Source organism: Phyllostomus discolor, chromosome X (genome assembly GCF_004126475.2).
Source record: "Phyllostomus discolor isolate MPI-MPIP mPhyDis1 chromosome X, mPhyDis1.pri.v3, whole genome shotgun sequence".
NCBI lineage: Eukaryota > Metazoa > Chordata > Mammalia > Chiroptera > Phyllostomidae > Phyllostomus > Phyllostomus discolor.
In genome coordinates, this window is record NC_050198.1 from 6,654,952 (window position 1) to 6,681,308 (window position 26,357).

General features: G+C 36.7%; 1 protein-coding gene across 4 annotated transcripts in view; it reads left to right on the top strand.

Moving 5' to 3' along the window:
- The window catches only part of CDKL5 (cyclin dependent kinase like 5), a 171,775-nt gene that overhangs the window by 26,434 nt on the left and 118,984 nt on the right, over positions 1–26,357 (top strand). The gene's annotated exons all lie outside the window — the stretch shown is intronic.

Genomic DNA, 26,357 nt, shown 5'->3' on the forward strand with positions numbered 1-26,357 from the left:
CCTGGCACATAGGTTTAATGTAGTTTTTATTCCCTTTTCAAGAGTATTAAATTGCTGGTACTTACAACTAATAGAACCTTATTATTGGGGAACTATAGCATATATCAATTGTAAGTGTTATGATAGAAGTGTATATAGAGTTGCACTGTCAACTATGGTAGCTTCTAGTCCCACATGGCTACTTAATCAAGCTATACATTGATTACATTTAAGGTTAAATTAAGTAAAATTAAATAAAATTAAAAGATTCAGTTCCTCAGTTGCATTAGCCACAATTCAAGTACCCAATAATTTGACTAGTGGCACTGTATTAGACATTGCAAATACAGGACATTTCCATCATTACAGAATGTTCTGTTGGATAGCATTGGTGTAGAATGTGGTTCACCATTACACCCGGAAAGTTGGAAAAGATTTAGTCATTTGCTTTCTGGCATTACTGTTAGCCATCGTTCTTTCTTCTAAGTAGTAGGTACCCAGAAAAAACTGGGATGTTAAAGAGTTAGGATAAAAGGGACAAAGGTTCTGCATTTTCAAACTGGAAAGGTAGATTAACTGGTTTTATTTACCATGTTATCCTCGTGTCCTTTTTTAAAAGAGCGTTTCTTTTTAAAGCAGAGTCATACTATTTCTCCCAGCTTAATTGAGGTTATTATAATTGACAAATAAAACTATGTTTAAAGTGTACAATATGATGATTACCACAATCAATTTAATTAACACATCCATCACCTCACATAGTTACCTGTTTTTTTTTTTTGTTAGCTCACTTAAGATTTAATCTCTTAGCAAATTTCAAATATACAATATAGTAGTATTATGAACTATAGTCACCACATTGTGAATTGGACCCTCAGAACTTATAACTGAAAGTTTATATACGCTTTGACCAGTATCTCCCCATTTCTCCCATTCCTCAACCACTGGCAAGTAGCATTCTACTATTTCTGAGTTTCACTTTTTAAATTGTGAATTCAACATGTAAGTGATACCATACAGTACTTGTCTTTCTCTGGTCTATTTCACTCAATATAATGCTTTCCAGGTTTATTCATGTTGTCAAAAATGGCAGAATTTCTTTCTTAAAAATAGCTGAATAGTATTTCATTTTATACACCGCTCCCATTTTCTTCATTCATTCATCCATCAACTGGACACTTAGGTTGTTTCTATATTTTGGCTATTGTGAATAGTGCTGCAGTGAACTGTGGCAGTGCAGATATCTCTTTGAGATACTAATTCTGCTTCCTTCAGATATAAACCCGGAAGTGTGATTGCTGGATCACATGATAGTTCTGTTTTTAATTTTTTGAGAAACTAAAGAGGGCTTTAAAAACAGATTTTATCACATTGAAAATTTAAGAACTTTTATTCAGGTTCTTATCACTGATCAAATGGGATTCAGCAGGTAGCCCATTAAAGGCAATGGTTTGGTGGGGTGCACCACAATGAAATTTTCCATGTTTCCAAATTTGATGTTCATAGTACAACATGTAATTTCTCAGGGAAGATAAAATTGGACATGAAATATTTACATGAACTATTCACTCCTATTGACTTCTCTTTTAGTGAGTGTGGTTTCCAATGATTGGATCAAAAGTTTCCTGAATCTTTTTCTTGTTTCCATTTTATTGTATGGTAAAACACAATTTACCCATTCTCTTATTAATGGATATTTAAATTGTTTGTGTCTTTGGCACATACAAATAAAATGACTTGGCTTTTGGTGGGCAGATGCTTTCATTTCTCTTGGGTTAACTCATTTTAGTAGTACAGTGGAAAAAGGCCGTGGAGCTTCTTCCATGCCCTCTCCAGGCAGGCTCTCTCCATCAGTCTCCACATGTTCACCACCATGGAACTCTCCGAACGCTGTCCTTTTTTTTTTTTTTTTTTTTTTTTTATGGAGGTTTCATTAGTCTGGCATAATTTGTGACTCAATCACAAATCCCTTTCTCCTCCCTGGAGGTGGGGTGAGGGACCTGAAAGTTCCAACTCTCTAATCTTTTGGTTGTCTCCACTTGCAACCCACTCTCTATCCTTAGGTTACCTATGGCTTTTCTAAAGTCACCGTGTTAACATAACGAGAGACACCTTTGTCACGCTCATCACTTCAGAAATTCCAAGGGCTTTAGGAGCTCTGTCCCAGAAGATGGAACAAAGACCAAATATATATATCCAAATATATAAGACCAAATAGATAACAATATCACATTAATATATTAAAGATACTCAACCTTTGTTTCACTTATTATTTTTATAAATGAAGAAGTGTACATACTCAGCCATTGCCTTTTAAAACTATTGTATAGTGAGGCAGGATAAACACTTAATAAGGTATACAAGATATTAGTGAACCACTTACGCTGAATTGTCACAAAACCAACACTTAATGTAACTTGACTCAGGTGAAGACATAAGACATTGTAAACTCCCAAAAGTTAGTGTTGTATCAAGCGGCTAGGAGTGATGGGTGTGGTCTACCCTAGGTTCTGATAATAACCATACATTTTCTATAGAGATTTTAAAATTAATGAAATTATTGACTAAAAGTCTGCTTTTTATTATCACCATGGGTCGATCAGTTAAAAAATGTGTCTTTCTGCATGTGTAATACCTACTTTGTGGCTTACCTGGTCACTCTCTTTTTGATGAGTAGAAATTAATATAGTCCAGTTTATCTGTCCTTTCTTTTGGTGCTTGTTATATCCATAAATAGATATTCTACATGATCTTTTAGGAGCTTTATTGTTTTGGCTTTTACATTGAGATATACAATGCACCTGAAATTAATGTTTGCGTATGGTATGAGTTAGAGATCAAGTAAAATTTTGTTCCCTTATGGTATACGGCTTATATATATTCATAAAGCTTATGCATATTCAAATGACTTGGCACCACTTATTGCAGATATTAAACTTTCTTGTCTGCAGTGCTAACTTTTCTGTGCAAGCATCCATTTCATGTCTGATCTATTTTTGTGCTTCTGTTTGTTCCTGTTATCAGGTTGTCTAATATTTGTCTTAATGACTGCTTTATGATTAAGTTCTGATATATGGAGAGAAAGTCTTGTCTTCTTCAAGTGTTTCTCGTTTTCCTTGGTTCTTTGCACTTCTGTATACACATTTGAATCAGCTGATACATTTCCATGAAATACTTCTTAGGACTGATTGGGATGGTATTGGGTCTCTAGATCAATTTGGATAGAATTAACATCTTTACAATGTTAAATCTCAGGAACATCACATACCCCTTAACTAATTAGAGCTCCTTTAATTTTTTAAAGTACTGTTTATTATAGCTTTCTGTATAGAAGTTTTCCACTTTTTTTGTTTATAGGAATTTGATATTTTTGATGGTATTGTAAATGATACTAAAATTTATTTTCTAACTTTATTGCTGGTGTATAGAAATACAGTTGACTTTTATTATTTTTATTTTTTAATTTGTTATTTTTAGAGAGGGAAGGGAGAGAGAAAGAGAGAAAAACATCAATGTGCAGTTCCTGGGGGTCATGGCCAGCAACCCAGGCATGTACCCTGACTGGGAATCGAACCTGCGACACTTTGGTTCACAGCCCGCACTCAATCTACTGAGCTATGCCAGCCAGGGCTTTACAGTTGACTTTTAGATATTAACTCTTATATCCCTCAGCTTTGATAAACTCATCTTTTCTGATAGTTTATTTTTGGGTTTTCTGTAGGTACAGTCTATGACTAGTGATAGTTTTTTCCCTTCACTTTCAGTTGTCATATTTTTGTCCAGCTTTCTACTTGTTTGCAGTGGAAGATTACCCAATCAGCTTTATTAGAAGCAGAAATTCTTCCTAAGTGGAAAATTAAAACTGCATCTCATTCTCATTTCTAAATTATCTTTGAATTTAAACCCAGATCTCTGTGTGTCTCAACAGCCATGAGGCCCAGTGAAAGATAATAGTATCTTTCAGATATCATAAATGTTCCTAAAGGCTGTAAAAACAAATCTTAAGAAATCTTTCTTTTAAATATGTAAAATTTAATCTTGATGGTGAGAACTCAGTGTGTTTCCCGAGGACTTATATATGAAAGTTTATCAGTAGTTTAAAGAATTCTTCAAAGTGGTGGAGTCACTAGCCACAAGGCACCTCTGATGTATTAATTTTTCTGAAACATCATTCTTAGGTTCCTCCTACTAGATTAGCCCAGGGAGCAGTCCACTTTGCAGAGAGCATTGGCTTCTTGGGTAATGCCCTGTGATGCTGGTAGAGAGGAGCTGCAGGGAGAAATCTGGAAACCGCATAGGAAACGAAGTGGCATATGACTGTCAGTGTCGGCAAGTGTCCCATAATGTTTCACAGAGGGACATTCCAACTTGTCTAGTAACTTGTTAGGTTGCAGCTGAGGCATCAGAGTCTTGATGCATCTTGTCCTCTGGCAGTGTCATGCATGCACTTGTGAGCTGGAGGAGTCTGTGGGCTTCTGTCATCAAGGGAGTCAACAGCTGTTGAGTAGTCTCAGGAAAATGATTGCAGCTTAAAACAGACAACCTCTGCTGGGTCATCTGCCCTTGAATATGGCAGGCTAACTAGGATGGATATCTTAATATCATAATCATGAAAGAAATGGTAATTTATAAAAGTGGTATGAAAATGTATGTTTGGCTGTAAAAGTTGTTAAATTCCAAATAGACCCTTGAGGAATCTTTAGAAAAGGTGACTTTAAAAAAATTGTTGAATCAGACCTGCTAGTGTCTGGTTCAGGACTTGACTTGAGTGCTTAATATATATTTATTTTGGGGGAGGTTCTGTTTATAATGACTACTTCATAAGTTTTTTATTTTTATAATTTTCCTCCAATTTTATTGAGGGATAATTGACATGCATCACTGTTGCAAGTTTAAGGCATACAGCATGATGATTTGATTTCCATATATTGTGAAATGGTTACCACAGTAGGTCAGAACATTTTTATGATTTTAAAATTAGAATTCATGAGCCCACTCAGAGATTTTTAAAAATTGCTAATTTTTAGTCATTTGTCTTTTAGAAAGTCCCCAAATGACAAATTGATTAAAACAACACTTTAAAAACTAAAATTTAACACATTATTCTTATTAAAACATCTTAGAATAAATACTATAATTTGCATTATTTAATATGTATTTTTATGTCCTATATGTAGGGAAATAATTAAAGATAAAAGTAATGGAGAAGTCTTTTTAAGGAATCATTTGGTAGAAAGCAGTGAACATTTCTCTCATAAAGTAGTAAGTGAATGAAGTGAACCTGGTTATGTCAGAAAAAATTCAGCTTAGTAGTAACAGAAAAATGGCTTTTAGTAATTAAACCCATTTTGTCAGTACTGCTGGATTACAAATTGCTGAATTTTCAGTATATTGGTCAGGATTCAGTCTGAGAAATAGAACCACTGTGAATGTTATGGGATGAGGGATTTATTATAGTAATCAGACTGCACATAATTTTAGGAAGAGCTGGGTATGTGAAAATCAGAAAGGGGCGGGAATCAGAAAAATAGTCACTAATAGGTCCTCCTGAAACACTGGTATAGGTGGGTAAGTCAGAGCTTATTGGGAAGACTTTTAGAAGTCCAGTGTGTAATGTCATCAAAGTGTAAATGCAAAGAGGATGATCGTGGAGAGAGAGGTCTGTGGGAGGCTGTTACCTCTGTATAGCTACTGCCTCTGTGAATCCACAGCCCATAGCCAACCATCTATTGATGGGTCTTGGACCACGGTTGGTCAGGTGAGAAAGAAGAGCTGGACACAGAGGGGACCAGAAGAGAATGAGGACAAGCTGAAACCTGACAGGCACCTCTGCATTTGTCCTCACCTTGTCTAATAACCATGAAGACCTTCCAAGAGTTTGGCCATCTATGTCTAACTTGGTATACCACATAGGGAACACAATTCTGGGAGACACAGTGCACAATAGGAAGCTGAACCAAATTCACAATAGAAAGATCCAATACATTGATTTTCCCATTTGGGCTATTTCTTTTGGCCTCATCTCATCAGTAGATGGTGGGGATGTTTAATATTTTGAATCTCAAGATTTCCATTTTTTTATGTATTTACTGAAGCAGTGTTCATATGCTATCATCACTTGAGAATTTTAAATGCTGTACTTTGGATAACTTTTTCTTATTAACACCATGGCCTTTTCCTAATGTATTTTACTATATAATATCTCTATATCTTATGTATTGATTTTTCTCAGTATTAAAGTTTTAAATGAATAATTAACCCATAAATGAATTTCAGGTCAGGAAGCATTGTGCAAATTTTGGAGAGGAAAACAGATACAACATTTAAGTATGAATAACTCTTACATAGTCTTTGGTGGATTTGGGGTTAAAAATAACCAAGCATGCCATAGGACTTTGTGCCAACTTTCTGAAATGTTAATACTCCACTCTACTGGCGTGTTAATGGTACTAAAGGTAAATAAAAGGAGATGACTTTTTGCAAGAGATTTTAGTTTGAGGACTTCTCGGTTCTTTGAAATACAGAACCTCAAAATTTTGTCAGCTGGATTGACGCATTTAGCCAGCAAAATCAGGTAGTTTGCTATTCTCAGATTACAACTACATCCTTTGTGCTTCGCATCTGCCTTCTGTCTTCTGTAGTGCATGTGTAATATACACATGCCTGCTAGTTCTTGACTTTTTAATGGGTGATCTGACAGAGTTGGGGAATAAGGGCATGATGAAGGATAGAAAGTGCTGAAAATAATTTTCATTTATCTCCTTCCTATTGTCCATATGGGGGGTTCATTTGTCTCTTTCCCATTTATTTTTTTTTTCTTGGGTTGGAGAATCTCTTCTAATTTCTTTTAAGAACATTCACTGATAGTGACTGAAATACTCTGGAGAGTGAGATGTAGTCTTTGCATATTTAATATATTACAAGTTGGCTTCCAATATCTGTTCACTTATAGTAATTGATTTTTTTTTTTTAATGTAGGCGCTTGCTACCCAGGTAAAGGCTACATTTCCCAGTCTCTTTTGCAGCCAGGTTTGGGTACAGGATTAAATTTGGCCAAAAGAATAGAAATGAAAATGATGGTACATCTTCTGTGTTGTACCCTAAAAGGAAAGGAGTTTTACTCCCTGTACCCACTTTTTTCGTCTTCTCTGTGGCAGGGATGCAAGCAAAATTGTGAGAGCTGAAGCAGATACACCTACCCAGACTTTGTACATGAGAGAGAAATAAACTTCTTTATTTAAGTCAATATTATTTTGGGTCTCTCTGTTAGAGTAACCAAACTGATTCCCTAATAATACATATATTAATATATTAATGTGATATACTTCATATTATAATTAGGCAGTATCTTAAGGAATAGAAACTTACTTAACCAACCATAAGTAAAATGAGGTTTTATTGTAAGAATCTGGTATATCTCCTGGACTTGATTGCAGGAAAAGGTGGTTGCTTTTCTTGCCTCTTGTCTCAGAATTGCTTCTCTCCAAGTCATTTTCAAATTTTTCACTCATCCATTGCAGGTAGTATGTTAGTTATGGCTGCTTCAAAATAGAAGCTTAAACTTCTGAGTTTGCTGGACCTTCTAATCAGCTCTCTGTAGATTATTACTGTCTTGGTCTCTTAGTTCTTGCTTCAAGAAAGTCCCCTGAGTCTCCGGAGTGATAAGTCTGTCTTTTGTATGCTAATGAGATGACTCCCAGCAGAGGCCCCTGGGATAACTTCAAGCTAGGGGCTGGTTACCAGAAGGATGAAGCCATGATTAGAAGGTTAGCTCTCTCTGTCCCCTCCTCCCACCCCCACCTCTGGGAGAGCGGGTGCTAGAATTTGAATTCAATTACAAATGATTTAATCAATCCTGCCTACATAATGAAACCTCCATATAAACCCCCAAGTATCAGGGTTGGGGAGCCTGAGTTGGTGAACACATTGAGGTACTGGGAGGTACTAGTAAGGTGATATGTACCCTAAGAGGGCATGGAGGCTCTCTACTCCCCCACCCCCACCTCACCCTATGTATCTCTTCCATTTGGCTGCTCCTGAGTTGTGTCTTTTATAAAAGTCAATAGGATGAGTAAATAGTTTTCCTGAGTTTTGTGAGTCATTATAGGGAATTAATCAAACCTGAGGAAGGGGTTGTGGGAACTCCTACTTTTTTAAAAATCCTCACCCCAGGACATGCTTATTGATTTTAAAGAGAAGAGAAGGGAAGGGAGGGAGAGAGAGAAGGTGGCATAAGTTGTGCTCTCTTAGACCCTGGGGCTGTCTTGGGAAGGCTGTGGGGCTGCATCAGAAGTCCTCTTTTTTAATAATATATTTTATTAATTATGCTATTACACTTGTCCCATTTTCCTCCCTTTATTTCCCCCTGCCCTGCACAGCCCCTCCCATCCACACCTACCTGCCCCCGCTTTAGTTCATGTCCATGGGTCATACATATAAGTTCTTTGGCTTCTACATTTCCTATACTATTCTTAACCTCCCCCTGTCTATTTTCTACTTACCATCTGTGCTACTTATTCTCTGTACCCTTTCCCCCTCTCTCCCCCTCCCACTCCCCTGCTGATAACTCTCCATGTGGTCTCCATTTCTGTTGTTCTGTTTCTGTTCTAGTTGTTTGTTTTTGTTTTAGGTGTGGTTATTAATAACTGTGAGTTGTCATTTTACTGTTCATATTTTTTATCTTTTTTTTCCTTAGGTAAATCCCTTTAACATTTGATATAATAAAGGCTTGGTGATGATGAACTCTTTTAACTTGACCTTATCTGGGAAGCACTTTATCTGCCCTTCCATTCTAAATGAAAGCTTTGCTGGATAGAGTCATCTTGGATGTAGGTCCTTGCCTTTCATGACTTGGAATACCTCTTTCCAGCCCCTTCTTGCCTGTAAGGTCTCTTTTGAGAAATCAGCTGACAGTCTGATGGGAACTCCTTTGTAGGTAACTGTCTCCTTCTCTCTTGCTGCTTTTAAGATTCTCTCCTTATCTTTAATCTTGGCTAATGTAATTATGATGTTCCTTGGTGTGTTCCTTCTTGGGTCCAACTTCTTTGGAACTCTCTGAGCTTCTTGGACTTTCTGGAAGTCTCTGTCCTTTGCGAGATTGGGAAAGTTCTTCATTATTTGTTCAAATAAGTTTGCAATTTCTTGCCCTTCCTCTCCTCCTTCTGGTACCCCTATGATTCGGATGTTGGAACATTTAAAGATGTCCTAGAGTTTCCTAAGCCTCTCAGTTTTTTGAATTCTTGTTTCTTCATCGTTTTCTGGTTGGATGTTCCTTTCTTCCTTCTGGTCCACACCGTTGATCTGAGTTCCAGTGTCCTTCCCATCACTGTTGGATCCCTGTGCATTTTCCTTCATTTTGCTTAGTGTAACCTTCATTTTTTTTCATCTAATTTGCGACCAAATTCAACCAATTCTGTGAGCATCCTGATTACCAGTGTTTTGAACTGTGTATCTGATAGGTTGGCTATCTCTTCGTCACTTGGTTGTATTTGTTCTGGAGCTTTGATCTGTTCTTCCATTTGGGCCTTTTTTTTTTTTTTTTTTTTTGTCTTGGCACACCTGAGCCACAAAAGGTTAAGTGCCTAAGGCAGGTTCTGCTGAAAGGACTGATGTGCCTGACTGACTCGGAACATGCAGATAAAAATGCTGGAGTAACTTGTCCCAGTGTAAAAAGTCTACCCGCATCCACACAACTGCGGTTCCTTAGAAGAAAGTATGTTTCCGGTGGAAGGGAAGGATCACAGCTCTTTTCTTTCCAAGTTTTCCCAGAAGTCCTCTTTTTTTATTGATGTTCAAGTACAGTTGTCTCCATTTTCCCCTCCACCACTCCCCCCAACCCCAGCCATCCCCACTTCCCACCCTCGATCCTATCCCCCTTTGGTGTTGTCCATGTGTCCTTCATACATGTCCTTTGACAACCCTTCCCCCTTTCCCCCCATTATCCTCTCCCATTTTCCCTCTGGTTACTGTCAGTTTGTTCTTAATAGAAGTAACCTTGTCATATCTTGTCATCCCCTCTGCCCCCCAATCAGATAAATAGGGAAAGAACATATCCTTTCTTTTAACAGAGTATATTTTTATTAATTAGTCATGTATTTAAATTTCTTTTGAACCTAATTGAACACATTCATCACTTAATGGCCTTGATGAAATTGCTTATAATTTTGACTGCATTTCTTTGGTCCAAGTAATGTTACTTACCTTTCTAAACTTAGGACAACAGCTGAGGAAGTGTAATATCGTTAGTTTGGTTTTCCTCAGTTCCTTCTATATTTTAAATAGGACACAAATATCTCTGTAAATAAAAATAACTTCCTCCCAACCCATTTGGAAATTATCCCAGACTTCTTCTTCATGCCTTGCAAAGTTGCTGCTGTCTAGTCATTATTACTATTTGTTTTTTTTTTTTTTCATTTAACATAAGTGATCCTCCCAGGAATATGTTTGGCCAGCAGTATTCCTCTTATTCTGGTTTTACAGTTTTTCTGAAATAGGCTGAAAGAAATCACTCCATTCCTTCTCTTGTTCTAAGATGATTTTACTCAATGGTTCTTAAAACTTACCTTGGTAAGTGATTTGGGACCATAATGAAAAGAGACAGGGTAGAGTGTATATATTTATACTGGTCTGAATTGACCTTTATTAATTGAGGATTTCGACACTTATTTTAGTTTGAGTGTTTCTGGGTATTTAGAAATGAAATTGTGGGACTTGAAAGCTACAAGGAACCTCAGAGATCATCCAGCAGAGGAGCCTTATTTTTAACTGAGGAAATGAGAGTTGTCAAGGTCAGCCATAAATCTGATACTTTGGCTTGGTGAAAGAAACTAAAGCTTCAGAATCTCTCTGGTGTAAATCTAGAGACACGATAAGAAGCTTAATTTGTGACAGCATTCACACTGTTTAGCTTGGAAGCAGCCTTTGTGAATTTTGCAGATTATCAGCTGTTTGAAATCTCTTGATGTCTTCTGGACAAATAAACTCTACCATATACCTTTATACATTTCAAATAGTGAATTTTCAAACTTACAAAAAAAAAGCAATAAACCCCTTTTTAAAAACAATTTTATGTAGAATCACAGTGTACAAAACATAAATGGCATTAAATTAGACAGTAATTTTAAGTAGAATTTTGGTGTTTTGGAAAATAAATTAGTGAGAAAACTTAAATTTGTGAAATGCTGTATTAGTGTATATACATATTTCACTTCCAACTCTAGCTTAAAACAGCTGAATGGATGTACTGTAATTCATTTAATCAGGCCCCCTCATGCTTTCATCAACTGAGAGCATTAATATATGCTCTCATCATATATTAATTTTGGGTTTTGCTAATCCAAAAAATTGCTCAGTGTCGTTTTAAACTTCAGTTTTTATTACATGTAAAGTTGAGTAACTTTTTATATGTTTAGGAGACATTTGTGTTCCCTTTTCTCTGAACTATTCATTCATATCACTTTGTCCATTTTAAAAATCGGGTTTCTGCCTCTCTTATTGAGCATTAGGAACCTTTTATGTGTTAGGATATTAACTCTTTGTAACATAAGTTGCAGATTCTTCAGTTTCTTTCTCTTTTTCCTTTGGTTTTTGCTTTTTGTTATTTTTATGGATATCTGGACTCAAACTTAACATGGCTAAAATGGAATTCTGGATTTCCTCCCTTCCCTTAAACCTGTTCCTATCATAGTCTTTCTCACATCAAGAAGCAGCAACCTCTATCTACTCATAGCCCAAGCCCCATACCAAGAAGTTTTCCTTGATTTCTCTTTCCCTCACTCCCCATCTGTAATCCATCCCCAGTTGTGTTGGCTTTCCTTCCAAATGTATCCTGAATCTATCAATTTCTTTTCATATCCACCGATTAGTCCATCCTGCCCTTATCCTTCCATTGGTTGGCTACGATGGCTTCCTAGTTGTGATATCCTCAAACTGACATCTCTCCTTCCAGGAACCAAGCCATTCTTTGTTCTGTAGCTTATATGATCCTTTTCAAAATGCATCTGATTTTCACAGCATCCTCTGAACCCACCCTCCCATTTTTGTTCAGAACCCTCTGTTGGCTCCTTATGTCTTAGGATAAAGATAAAACTACTTAAAATCTCCACCTACAGTTTCTCCACCTTTACCTTGTACTGGGTTATTATTAACCACTCCACCTTCACCACCTTTGATTGTTTTGTGTCTACAGTGTTCCTTCCTGACTTGGGACTTTCACATAAATCATTCTCTCCTGGAGCATCCCTCCTCCCTCATTAAGTTTATGTCTTCTTGGCCTAAAGATCTTAGCTCACTCCATTCATTGCTTTCTTTGGAAGAGCAAATACTCCCTAATGAAGTAAAAAACTTCTTGGTTACAAGCCCTGGTAGCACCTTAGAGCTTTTTTAAATAACATATACAGTTACACTTTTATACTTGTTGTGTGATTCATTGATAAACTCCATGAGATAAGGGGACTTGTCTATTTCTTTCACTGATATATCCCCAACATCTCTCACACTGGTTGCATGGCATATAGTTAGTGCTCATGACATATTTATTGAATGATTGCTTAATTATAAATTATTAGGTTTACAGAATGTACAGTTGTTACCCTTTCCAAAAACTGTGACTACAGTTGCTCTTGGCTAGTCTTTTTTTAAAATAATTTTTTTTACTTTCGAATTAAAGTTGACATACAATATTATATTAGTTCTAAGTATACAACCCAGTGATTAAATATTTATATAACTTGTGAAGAGATAACCCAATGAATCTAGTACCCACGTGACACCATACATAGTTATTATAACATTATTGACTATATTCCCTATGTCATACTCTATATCTTCATGACTGTTTTGTAGCTGCCAATTTGTGTTTTTTTGATCCATTCCCTCTTTTTGCCCATCTCCCCAACTCCCCTCCCATCTAGCAACTATCAAAATGGTCTCTGTATCTATGAGTTTGTTTCTGTTTCTGTTTTTGTTTTAGATTCCACATATAAGTGAAATCATGGTATTTGTCTTTCTCTGCCTGATGTACTTCACTCAGCACAATACCCTCTAGGGTATCTTGTCTCCATTTAGTTTAATTCTTTTTCTAGAGTTTTGTTCTGTTCTTTCATATTGGACATGTTTCTTTTTCTCCTCATTTTGGCTGCCTGTCTGTGTTTGTATGTATGTATTAGGTAGAGATGCTACGCCTCCAAGTCTTGGTAGGGTAGCCTTATGTAGTAGGTGTCCTTTAGGGCCCAGTGGTACAGTCTCCCTGGTCACCTGAACTGGGTGCTCCAGGTGTGTCCCTTGTGTGAGTTGTATATGCTCTCCTGTTGTAGTTGAGCCTTGATTACTGTTGGGAGGGATCAACAACCCTCAGGCTGGTTGCTTGTGAGGCCTGGCCACAACTACACTGGAAGAGCCATCGTGCAGGGGTTGTCCCTACATGGCAAGACTCACTTTAGTGGAGCTCTAGTGTTTTATGAGTCTGCCCTTTGAGTGTGTCATTTGTGCAGGCAGTTGGGTGGTGCTCTGGTGTGGTCTGAAGATGGCCACCAGATGCATTGGTTCTGGTGCCTCTTGGGAAGTATAGGCTGAACTCAGCCACTGCCTATGCCCTGCTTGGAACCATCTTATATGAGCTACCAAGTGATCTGCAGATTGTCTTGGACTTCAGTTGTTTCTATCCTTTTTCATCTGAAGATTATTTTATTTGAAGTAGAAGATAATAACTTAGACCATATATTTTGACCCACATCAACCCAACAAAATTTGAGGTGGTCCCCAACTTCTTTTAAATTTATTTAGAATTTGGAGAACAGGACAAATTATTCCATAGAAACCACAAAAAGTTGATACTTATGTTTTCATGCAGGTGCTTTCAAAACCTTTTAAACCAACAATGTATCTTAAATGGTATAGTATTAGAATGAATCTTGAATTTTTCTGATCCTTATTTAGCACTGAAGGGAAGCAGAGTTTGTTACCCTAAAATATGTCTCTTTGGATATTGGGGGTATTGATTTTAAGCTTGTTATTAAGGAACAAAAGACAAATGAAAAACCCTTTGACCTCTCCCCTGTCTAAAAGGAATCCAAATAGAGGACCTGTTCCAGGAAGGGAGATAGCATCAGATAACTAGTTTAATATAAACTAGTGTGTGATAGACAGACAGGTCTACTTGTTCAAAGTCTTCTCTGTGTCTCATTGTTAAAGATAGCCCAGCAAATACTCATATTTATTTACCAAATATTTGCTTTTCCATGTCCACGTGAGTGGCCTTCTTTCTCCTTTGAAGTCCCAAACTACACTATCCCCACTCCCCTTCTCCCTAGCCCCAGAATAACATATAAGCCTCAAATACCCAAATTATCTGGGGGTCTCATTATTGCACTTCCAAATGTGCATTTGTATTAAAAAGTTGAACATTTTCTCCTGTTAATCTGTCTTTGTTAATTTGACTATTAACCCAGCTAGGATAACTGAGAAGGTGGGAGGAAAATTATTTTTCTAGCCTCCACAAGTCTTTTTCCCAATCTAAACCATGAAGCCCTCATTCTAAGGAAGGGCTGTAAATTGAAAAGGGTTGGCAGTGCTGGGCGAACTATCAAGTAGCTGGGTAGGAGATACATTGAGTTGGTGTTGGATTTCCTTCCTTGTGGAAGGATTCTAAAAGTAAAGGGTGGGAAGGCTATCTATATGTTTGGTACTTTGAAATTTTTATGCTATTAAACTGTGTATATTACTCATGATAGTTAAATATCAATTTGATTTAATGATGGGGACTGAATGATAGGGAATGGATTTATAAATCAAATTATTCTCCACTATTGAGGGAATAAAGCATAATGAAGATCCTATTAATTATGGGTCAGGGGTCCCATCTAGGAAGAAAATAAGTGGGAGTGTATTATCGCCTATCTTAGATTCAACATGGAGTGTTCTTTCTCTACAAGAGTGTAATCTGGACTTTTTTCCCTCGATGTTGTGGTTTCCATAGAAATGGTTTCCTTCCATACATGGATCACAAGTTTTAAGATGTTTTCAAACCATTTGAACTCTCTTATTATAACAGAAATGTGTCATGTACCAAATTTATTCCTGTGCACTTTTCAGTGACAAAATGGTTCTCTTATTTGTATGTATAAATATAACATCAGAAATAAAAACAAAACTCAACTGATTTTGTACTGTCTTTGGGAAGAAGAAGAGATCCATTGAGGCGAAGATGATCATTTCAGCCACAAAGGAAATATTCAGGGTCCAGGCAATTCTTAAATTTAGTATTCCTAATAATGAAATACATTGTAAACTTTACATTTCTGTCAGTTGTTATACATAGGTACCTGCTTACTTCCTAAAGCAGAGACAAGATTACTTAATTCTAGGTGTGTTTCTTTTTCTTTTTTTTTTTTTTTTTTAAAGATTTTATTTTTACTTTATTTTTAGGGAGAGAAGGGAGGGAGAGAGAGAGAGAGAGAGAGAGAGAGAGAGAGAGAGAGAGAGAGAGAGAGAAACATCAATGTGCGGTTGCTGGGGGTTATGGCCTGCAACCCAGGAATGTACCCTGGCTGGGAATCGAACCTGGGACACTTTGGTTCCCAGCCCGCGCTCAATCCACTGAGCTACACCAGCCAGGCTAGGTGTGTTTCTTAGTGCAAGACAAATCCACTTTAAAGTGCATTCTGTTATATTTATGAAGTTAATGATTAGTAATCAAAACCTCAAATGATTTTTGAGAAATTCTTAGATCTTTGCAATGGGAAGGACCTTAGAGCACATCTAGTTTAGTATAGGACTCTTTTCTACCAAGGCCAAACTTCTTCCAGTGGTCTCTCCCTCCTCCTCTTGGTCCTCTTGTCTGCTATGCTTCAGATTACAGATCTGTGTCCTTGAATGTATCAAGTTCTGTAAGGCTCTTTGTACTGCCTCCAATCCTCTTTTCACATCCTTATTCCCATTGCTTGCTTTTTTACATTCAACAAATTTTACTCAGATCTTACCTTCTCAGACAGGCCTTTACAAGACCTTCATATCTAAAGGACCACTCCTCAATTGCCATAACACTCTATAAATAGACTTCTTTCCTTTATAATTCATGTCACTGTTGTAGGGGTGGAAAAAATTTCACTTCTAGGTTCTTTGGCTGGTCTAAATAATTAAATTGACGTAAGGCAGATTAACAGAAGAAAAACAACTTTAATTTCATAGGTACAGGGCTTCATAAGAATATACTAAGATCCAAAGAACAGACAGGTAACTGAAGCTTATCTAACAGTCTGAGCTAAGGAAAGGGGTGGGGGTCTGGTGATAGATACAAAGGGGAGAAGGTCTTTGACAAGAAGGCCAGAGGATATTTTTGAAAAACAAAAGTTGCTTTGTTATGCAGATGAAAGGTGTCTGGTAATAGCTGTCTTCCTGGCAGAGGCCCCACTTCCAAAGTAAATGTAAGCAGTTGAGTAGGGAGGTTAAGAGCTTTTCCTGAATTTGTTGGGTTTTGATTGCTTTTAGCTTAAAATAATCCTTAATGCCAAAAGGCATATTTTGGGGTAACAAATCTGCTCACTTTCTGGAATGATCATGTTTGCCTTTCTCCCTTTGTCACAGGTGTGCACAGGTAACCGGGTTCTTAGTGATTGAGGACAAAGAATTGAACCGAGCACACAAAGTTTATAGCATAAAGAAAGAGGGAAGATTTATTAAGTGAGAGTACACTCCACAGGACATGGGAGTGGGCCAGCTCTGAGCAGAGAAGGAACACGTGGGCTGGGGGATTCTATTCTTATAGGGCAGAAGCTTCCTCGCTAGTCTTTGGCAGGCTTTTCCTGCGCAGGTACAAGGAGTTGGATTTCAAAGCTACTGCGCATGTGTGGTTTCCCATGATTTTCTTGATTGGCTACTGGAGAAGGGAATCCACAATGTTATTTCCTTATAATGATATTATAATGAGTCAGGGGTAGCTCGCAGGCACATTCCATGATTCAGAGTGATCCCAGAAAACAGGAACAACCCGTCTTAGGGGGTCTTTGTCATGTATAGGTGTTTTCTACCTCAGCCCTGCGGGGCCTCTGGAGTTTCCTTCCTGACTATCTCCTGCCTCACCTTCAGTAGGTTCCATGGGAGCAGTGGCCAAGTCTGTGTTGTTCACAGCTGTATCCCCAAACATCTATAAGTGGGCTGGTCCGCTGTAAGTGTCTGACAGATTTTATAACATGAAAGAGTAACCATTAATGGTTCATTTTTATCCAATTACTACTGAGTTGAAATCTATTTCCTTTCACTTCTACCACTGATCTTAGTTCTTCCCTCTGAAATAATTCAAATCATCTGTTCTAGTCCCTCTTTTGCAAAGAGTCTTCAGACATTTGAATGTTAGTTATCGCTCATTGAGGGCAAACTCATTCAGTTTCCTCACCAGCTCCTTATCTGTCACGGATAGGCATGGTCAGCATCCAATTATCCATCACAGGGAGTTTTGGTTTTGTTGTTGATACCCAACACTAGACAGAGTACATTTTGTGGAGTCTGACCCTCAAAGATAGTTTAGTTAAACTTTTTTGGTTAATGTTTACCTTTGATAAAAATTATCTTTTATCTCCATAAAAATGAGCAAGGAAATATTTATATATGATGTCATTGTCAGAATTACTCTTGAGTTCTTAACTTGTTTTATTGTGCAATGTAACAACATAGAGATACATAAAATATAAATGCACATTCTAATGTCTGTCACTCAAGTCAAGAAATAGAACATGGTCATAGTCCCAGGAAGCCCTATTATTATTATTATTATTATTTAATCCTCACTGGAGGATATGTTTATTGATTTGAGAGAGAGAGAGAGAGACAAACATTGATGTGAGAGAGAAACATCAATCAGTTGCCTCTTGTATATGTCACAACCAGGGACTGAACCCACAACCTAGGCATGTGCCCTGAGATCAAACCTGCAAGCTATTGGTATATGGGATGACACTCTAACCAACCAACTGAGCCACCTGGCCAGAGCAGCCTTGTTATTGATGTAGGCATTCCAGGAGTCTGGGGACCTGAGAGTCCACAACTCACTGTGGGTTCTTGGCTTCGTGGAGGAAAGAATTCAAAGGCAAGCCAGCATAGAGGTTAAACTGAAGGTGAGTTTATTATTTGTGAAGTGGTGAGACAGAGAAAGAGCTATTCCACAGACAGGAGTCCTCCTTTAGGAGAATTTGCTTCCTTTATTGAGGGTTATTCAGTCGGCATTGGGGTAGGGTATTCAATAAAGGGGAGGAATAATCAGGATCATCCCTGAAAAGGGGTGGAGATATTTCAGAGAAGATTCATTGGCCATGTTGTGTTCTTATATGGGCTTTCCGTTTCAGATCATGGTGGCATGGGGTGTGTCTGTTTAACATGCTAATGCATTACAATGAGTATACAATGAGGCTCCGGATTATGTTTAGGTGAAATTAGTTGCCATGTTGGATTGAGCTTGTCTCTGAGTTTTAAGCCAGAAATCTGGTGGGAAGTGGTCTTCTCAACAGCTTCTGTAGCTTTTATTGATTGCAGCTATTTTGCCATATACCCTATCTCATTATGTATCTCTTCTCAATCTCAACTCCTCCCTGGAAGTAATTAATATTCTGATTTTTAGAACACTTCCTTGGTCACTTGTTTGTTTGTTTTTTATAGATTTACCACTTATATATGCATCCCTAAATAATGTAGTTCAGCTTTGCCTGTTTTAACACTGTATGTAAATGCAGTGATACTGTGTTAGTTTTCTGTTTTGTAATGAATTACCACTAGCTTAGCAGGTAAAGATAGCACATGTCTGTTAGCTCACCGTTCTGAAGGCCTTGAGGTGGCTGGATTTCTCTGCTGAGGATATCATAAGCCTGAAATCAACCTGTTGGCTGGGCTGAGTTCCCTTTCTCCTTTGATTAGTTCCAAAGTTGATTTCTAAGATCCAATTCTTTGCTCCTTTTGTCACAGGTGTGCACAGGTAACCAGGTTCTTAGTGATCGAGGACAAAGAATTGAACCGAACACACAAAGTTTATAGCATAAAGAAAGAGGGAAGATTTATTAAGTGATAGTACACTCCACAGGACACGGGAGTGGGCCAGCTCTGAGCAGAGAAAAGGGCACGTGGGCTGGGGGATTCTGTTCTTATAGGGCAGAAGACCCTTGCTAATCTTTGGCGGGCTTTTCCTGCGCAGGTACAAGGAGTTGGATTTCAAAGCTACTGCGCATGTGTGGTTTCCCATCATTTTCTTGATTGGCTACTGGAGAAGGGAGTCCCACAATGTTATTTCATTATAATGATATTATCATCAGGGGTAGCGTGCAGGCGCATTCTATGATTCAGAGTTATCCCAGAAAACAGGAACAACCCGTCTTAGGGGGTCTTTGTCATGTATAGGTGTTTTCTACCTCAGCCCTGCGGGGGGCCTCTGGAGTTTCCTTCCTGACTATCTCCTGCCTCACTTTGATCTCTTGATTGTTTGTGGGGGGAAGGAAGTTGTTTTCCTCAACCCTTCTAGGATTTATTTTTGGTCTGATCTAATAATTAAATCAACATGAAACAGATTAGCAAGAGAAAATATCCAAATTTAATTATATGTACATATGGGAACCCCACATCCTGGGAGACTCAGAGACTTCACATACAGGAGATGTTCAGAGACAAAGGTAAAATGTGGTATATATGGCATCCTGAGCCAAGAAATGAGGTAAAATGCCTTGGGGCTTCAGAGGAGAGGAGGGTTATTTGCAGGACTATAAGAAGAGCAGATGTTCAGTAATGATAAGTTTGCTCTGCCCTATAGATAGGTCACAAAGATTCATTTCTATTGATAAGTCTTATTATGGGCAAGGCCCCCAACTTAAATTCTTTCAGAGAGGTAAAAGTTTCTTGTGAGCCTGTAGGATGTCCATTGCCTTCAGCTCAAAATAACCCACAGGCCAAAGTAGCATGTCTTGGGGATGCCTATTCTGAGCCCCTTCATGTGTTTTTTATTTAATGAATTTCTTCTCTTAAGTATTTATATCTTTATATTTTCCTTGCATGTATTTTGCTGTTATTTTTAACCTCTTCGGATTTATGCTCAGCTTATTAAATTTTTTAAAAATATTTTCTGATATATGCATATAAAAGGATCCAGTTACCTACCCCAAACATTGCTTTAGCGTCTTCCCATAAATTTTTATTTTTACATACCTTTTATGATTTCTTATTTGACTTATTTTAAGAATGTACTAATTTTCAAACATATGAATATTTTCTAATTATTTCTTTTGTGACTGATTTTTTTTTTTTTTTTTTTTTTGCATAGTCACACTGTGGACAGAGAACATCCTTGTAGTTCAGTCCTTGTCATTTGCTTTGGATTGCATTATGGCCTTGCACATTATCACATTATCAGTCTTTGTAAACATTCTGTGTGTGCTTGGGGGAAAAAGATAGTCTGCAGTTCTTTGCTACTGCTTATATGTTCATTTGATCAAGTTTTTAAAATTTGTATATCCCGATATTTTTCTCCTTAAACTGCCTGCCAAATTTCTTTGCTATTTATTATTCTTTCAGTTCTAGGATCCTAATTTATTTTTTCAAATTTGTTCTTTTACTTTTTAGACCTTCAATTTCTGTCAAAATGTTTAACTGTTGGGTTTTTATTAATTCAACCTTATAGTTGTTTTATTGGCCATTCCTGATAATTCTAATATTACAAGTCTTTGTGGGTCATTTTCTGCTTCAGTAGTTTCTGTTGGTTCTTGTTTGTGGTATTTTATTACCTTATATATCTGGCTATTATGTACTGCACAATGTAAAGGAGAAATTATCTGTAGCAATATTGTGAGGCCTACGTTGAAATTATCTTCTGCAGAGACTTGCTTTTTTTTTTTGCACCCTCACTCCTATCCTACCCCATTGCTTCATCCAGACTGCTGGTGGCACCACCAGTGTGAATGTTGGACCACCTGAATCCAACAATCCAGGGTATACCTAGAGGTTTATTTAGGTTATCCAGGTGACACAAAGCTATAATTCACATCTGCCCAAGGGCTGATTTCTTTCTGGTTTCTTCTATCCTGGGAGTGTAGCTTTTTAGGGTTTCTGCTTCAAGTGAGTAGTGGCTTATCAAACTTTTTTTTTTTTGAAACACTCTTGCCTTTGACTTTTTTGTCCTTGGATTTGTAAGGATATCAAGAGTAAGCTGTTTTCTCCCCTGCTTTTTTCCCTGGATATTCAGGTGCCACAGGGCTAAAACCATTTTGGGTGATTTGTATTACATCTCTGGGTTCTATTCTTTTGCCTTGATTTTAGCCATGTAATTCTTCACAGTCTTGTTAAGTCTTTGGGGCTTGGGGGCTGTTTTTAAAAAGCATTTGCTCCAGAATTTGTATTTACCCTCAAAGAGACATTTCATCCATGTTATTGAGTTATTTGAAGTTAAAATATCTGAGTCTTTATGCCTTAAAAATGTATTAGTGTTATTCACATGAAATTGTAGTTGTTGACTTAAGAATGTTCAAATCTATAGAAAAATTTTATATGAATTTATTTGAGCCGAAATTCGAGGACGTGCCAGAAGCAAGATCTCAAAGGGATTGAGAAAATGCTGCAGAGAAGGGCAGATTTGCAGCTCATTTTTTACATTTAGAATCAAAGGGGAAAACATAAGGAAGGTTACATAAAACCCATTGCTGGTACATTAAAGAGACAAGAGAAGGCAAAGTGGGGAAATCTCTGGAATTGAATAGAAAGGAAAATGGAGAAACACATTTCATTTACATTGGTGGGGACAGGAAAGCTAACGTGTACAGTAAACTGTGTGTAACAGCGAGGAATCTTGTGGTTTTGTGCTCTGGTGCCAGCTGCTGTTCCTTCCAGGGGTCTGGAAGAGGAAATTACTCTGATACTTCAAAGGTTTGTTATCCTAGATGCATGGAAACAATGGACGTGGCTCATAGAATGTTAAGATTAAATTTTGCTAAGGAAGCTGTAGGCCTGGGACATGACTTTTGGTCACTGAATTTGTCTGCTCTACTAAGTTGCCCCCTTTTTGTTTACATAGTTAAATTCCATTTGGTACCACCCCCCCAGTGTGAATACTGGTAATTAAAAGACTGTTCTTGACACCTATGTTATGTATTTACTCACACATTTAAATTCTGATTCCCAGTTTGCATTACTCAGTAGTTTTGATTTCCACAGAGAATAAGTAAATGGGACCAAATGTTCTTTACATAGACTTACATACAGAACTTTTGGGGTTCTGAGTCTCTTTAGAGGGAATAAAATTTTTATCTCTAGTTTCCTTTGAAATGAGTCATATACAATTATTGGCAAGAGAATGGAATATTTACATGTTTCCCGGATGATTCATTCTCAAACATTCTGAGCATCTTTTACCTGAAGTGTGACTAACTTAGATTTTCATATGGCTGGCTCCTTGTTATTGATATTTCACCTCAGATGTCACCTTTTCAGAGAGGCCTCTCTGAGTAATCATTCCTTTTTTTGTCTTTTATAACATGTATCAGTATCTAATAATAATGTTGTATTTTTTTCTTCCATCAGCAAAATATAAAGCTCCATGAAGGCAAGGACTTTGCCTATTTTGTTCACCACTGTCTTTTGTATTATTTATCCATTTCCTGAAACATGTTAGGCATTCAGTAATTATTTATTTAATGAATGAATTGAATATTTATTAATTTCTTCTGAAATTGTGACATCATTTTCTCTAAATTTAACAGTCATCCTTTAAAATTTGTGATTCTATTAAAGTTTTCTAAAATATAGTGTCTGCTTTCTCTTGCCTTTTTTCAAAAACATTTTTTGTAAATGTTGAATGAAACATCAGATGATAAGAATCTGACCTAAAGTAAATGTTAGAGTGACAATATTTAGGATTAGGTACAACTGTGACTTTCTTGTTACATATTGAACTGAAATGAGTTTAATGTGGCTTGGAGTGAAGCAAGCCAAGAAGAGAGACTAGTCAGAGATGATGTCAGAGGAGGGTAGGTCAAGGCCCTGTGGCTTTTGTGGAGTTGGACTTTAACTCTTAATGATAAGAGAGGCCATTGGAGAGTTTTGAGCAGAGAAGTGACATGATCTTACTTATCCTAAAGACTTCTGTGTAGAGAACAGACTGAATTGAGGGGGAAGTGAGAATGGAGCTCTAGGGATATTTAAGTAAGTACGTCTGCTTCTGGGCTCTCACATCAGTTCCACTCGTTAATTTGTCTATATCTGTGCCAGGAGCATCATGTCTGAATTTCTGTAGCTCAGTTCTGACCTTCAATATATTTGATAAGGGCGTACTGCCAGATCCTATGCTCAAGCCTGAGCCTTCTTACTTTTCTTATCAGGGATGTGTGGACTCTGCTTGGAACTCTGCTCTCCCATGTATATTTTAGAATGAATTTTTCTTAATTCCTCAGAAAACCCTAGGATTTTGATTGGGATTGCCTCTCCATTAGTTAATATGGAGAATATTGAATCTTCCTAACTTACAATTGGGATGACTCCATTTATTTAGGTCATCTTCATAGATATAAATTTCAATAGAGGCCTTGAATATTTTTTGTTATGTTAAATCCTAAGCAACTTTTTTGATGTAAATGATATTTTTTGAAAAATTATATTTTGTTTCTTGTTGCTGTTTACAAATGGAGTTGATATTTGTATATTAAATTTATATTCAGCTACCTTGCCAACACTTACAATTCTAATAATTTGTAAATTCCTCTGAATTTTCCATGTAGACAATAATATCGGTAAACCCTATTTTATTCCTCTCTTTCCAATCCTGTATATTTCATTCATTTAATTTTTTCTTATATTACTGAGCTGGCTAGAACCCACCAGGATAATGTTTAATAATAATGCTAGTAAGTATTAATTGTAGGACATCTTGTCAAGTTCTTAATTTTTAAAGGGGCTGGGTCTAATATTTCACATTTAAGAATGATGTTGTAGGTTTTTATCAGATACTTTTATCAGGATAGGAATGTTTTAAAAGCATTTAATTATGGACATATTACTCCTTAGAAAGCTTGCCTCAGTTTATATTCCTGCTATCAGTACAAAAGGCACAATGTACAAAAAGGCACACTTTTCATGTTAATACCATATGAGATACTCATATTTTTTTAAAGTTTCAAATTTCATAGGCAGCAAAAAACATTTCTTTACTGGTTTTGATTTATCTTTTAACCAATATTTTGTGTTGATACAGCTGTTAGTCTTTTAAATGGTAGGATAGGTGTTTTTGAAACAAAAGAACTTATTTTGAAATAATTTCAGATTTAGAGAAAAATTACAAAGATAATACAGAGAACTTTCTGTTTCCTGGACCCTTAACCCAGGTTCCCCAACTGTTAAATTAACATTTCACTATATTTACTTTATCATTTTTTCTCTTTACAAAATATTTTTCTGAATGGTTTAAGTTGCAAACTTTATCTCCAAAAACTTTGGTGTTCTTTCCTCTTTTTTTTTTTTTTTTTTTTTGCTAATCTTTTTGTTAGACTGCCTTATTTTAGAGATTTTGGTCTGTGCCTTATTATTTATTTTATCAAAAGATAATTGACATAATATCATATTACTTTCAGAGATACAACATAATGATTTAATATTTGCATATATTGTTAAATGATCACCACAGTAAGTCTAGTTAACATCCATCACCACACATAGTACAGTTTTTTCCTGTGATGAAAACTTTTAAGAATTACTCTATTAGCAATTTTATTTTTCAACTAGAGTTTGTACCTTTTGACCACCTTCACCTATTTCATCATTTCTTAAAATATAATTGTTTTACATAACCACTATACTATTATCAAAGTAAAATTATGATTGATACAATATTATTATATAATCTGTAGACATTTAAATTTTCAGTTATCCTTTATAGCAGTTTTTTTCTTTCTTTATTTTTAAGATTTTATTTGTTTATTTTTAGAGAGGGAAGGAAGGGAGAAAGAGAGAGAGAGAAACATCAATGTGCGGTTGCTGGGGGCCGTGGCCTGCAACCCAGGGATGTGCCCTGACTGGGAATCGAACCTGCAGCACTTTGGTTCGCAGCCCGCGCTCAATCTACTGAGCTACGCCAGCCAGGAGCAGTTTTTTTTTGTCTAGAATGCAATCCAGGATCATGCATTAAATTTAGTTTTCACAACTCGTAATTTTCTTTCCTGTAATAGTTGTTTTTTGTCTTTCATGACATAGAGATTTTTAAAGACTACAGGTGAGTTATTTAATAGAATGTCCTTAGTCGTCTGCTGCTGTCTCTGGTTAGATTCAGGTTTTACCTTTTTAGAAGGAATGCCACAGGAGTATGCTGTGATGCATTCTGTCATGAGGCATATGGTGTTAACTTGTCCTATTACTAACAATGTTAACTTGATTCACTTAAGGTGTAGTACTGGCAGGATTCTTCACTATGAAATTACTATTTTTTCCTTTGTAATTGATAGGTATCTTATAGACAGCAACTTTGAGGCTAGATAATATTCTGTTTTCCATCAATCTTGAACCACTGGTTTTATTATGTATTGATGATACTTGCCTGAAATAATTATAGCCAGGGTGGTTGCCAAATGGCAATTTTTCTAGTTTCTTCAGTACATTCATTATTTGGAATTATACTGTAAGAAAGAGCTTTTTCTTCTCCCCCACTCATATATGTCAGTAAGGACTGGTGCATTTTTATTTTATTCTTTGGATTATAACATGCTATTATTTTTATTTTGTTGCTCAAATGTTCCTCATTTGATCAGTGGATGTCTCTTCAAGCTGACTACTGTGTCTTTTAGACATGCATCTCCATTATTCTTCAAGCATTTCCTTATTTTCTGCCCTGGCCTGGAAATCAGCCATTTCTTCAAGGAACCCTGGTTCCTTTTATTGGTGCATTAGCTGTGCTCGTGGCTACTGGAGTGTCATTGCTTCCAGGCCCCCTCATCAGACAGAGCTAAGGAATATATGTGTATATGTATATTTACACATACATTTATACCTGTTTCTACACCTCTGTATATTAAGAACTGAGCTTTTATGGGTAGCTCTAATTTTAAGCCTTCCCCCTTTTCATATTCATAACTTCTTTTTATCTGACAATAGAATAAGGGACAATAGAATAAGGGACTAAGTCCTCATTATCCACAATATATTTATTTATTTGTTCAATTCTACAATAAAGAAGTTTCATATCCATGTAAAAACAAATATCTAAGTAGAGCATAATATGTGTTTGTATTTATTTTGGTCTTTAGTTTCAGCAGAGTATGTTGTCAAAATATCATTTCATGAGTTACCTAAGGTTAATTCTTTTTCCCTTGGCCCCCTTCGTGTGGTTGTTACTCATTTCAAATACAGTTAAGTTCATTTGTGTTCCAGTTTGGGTT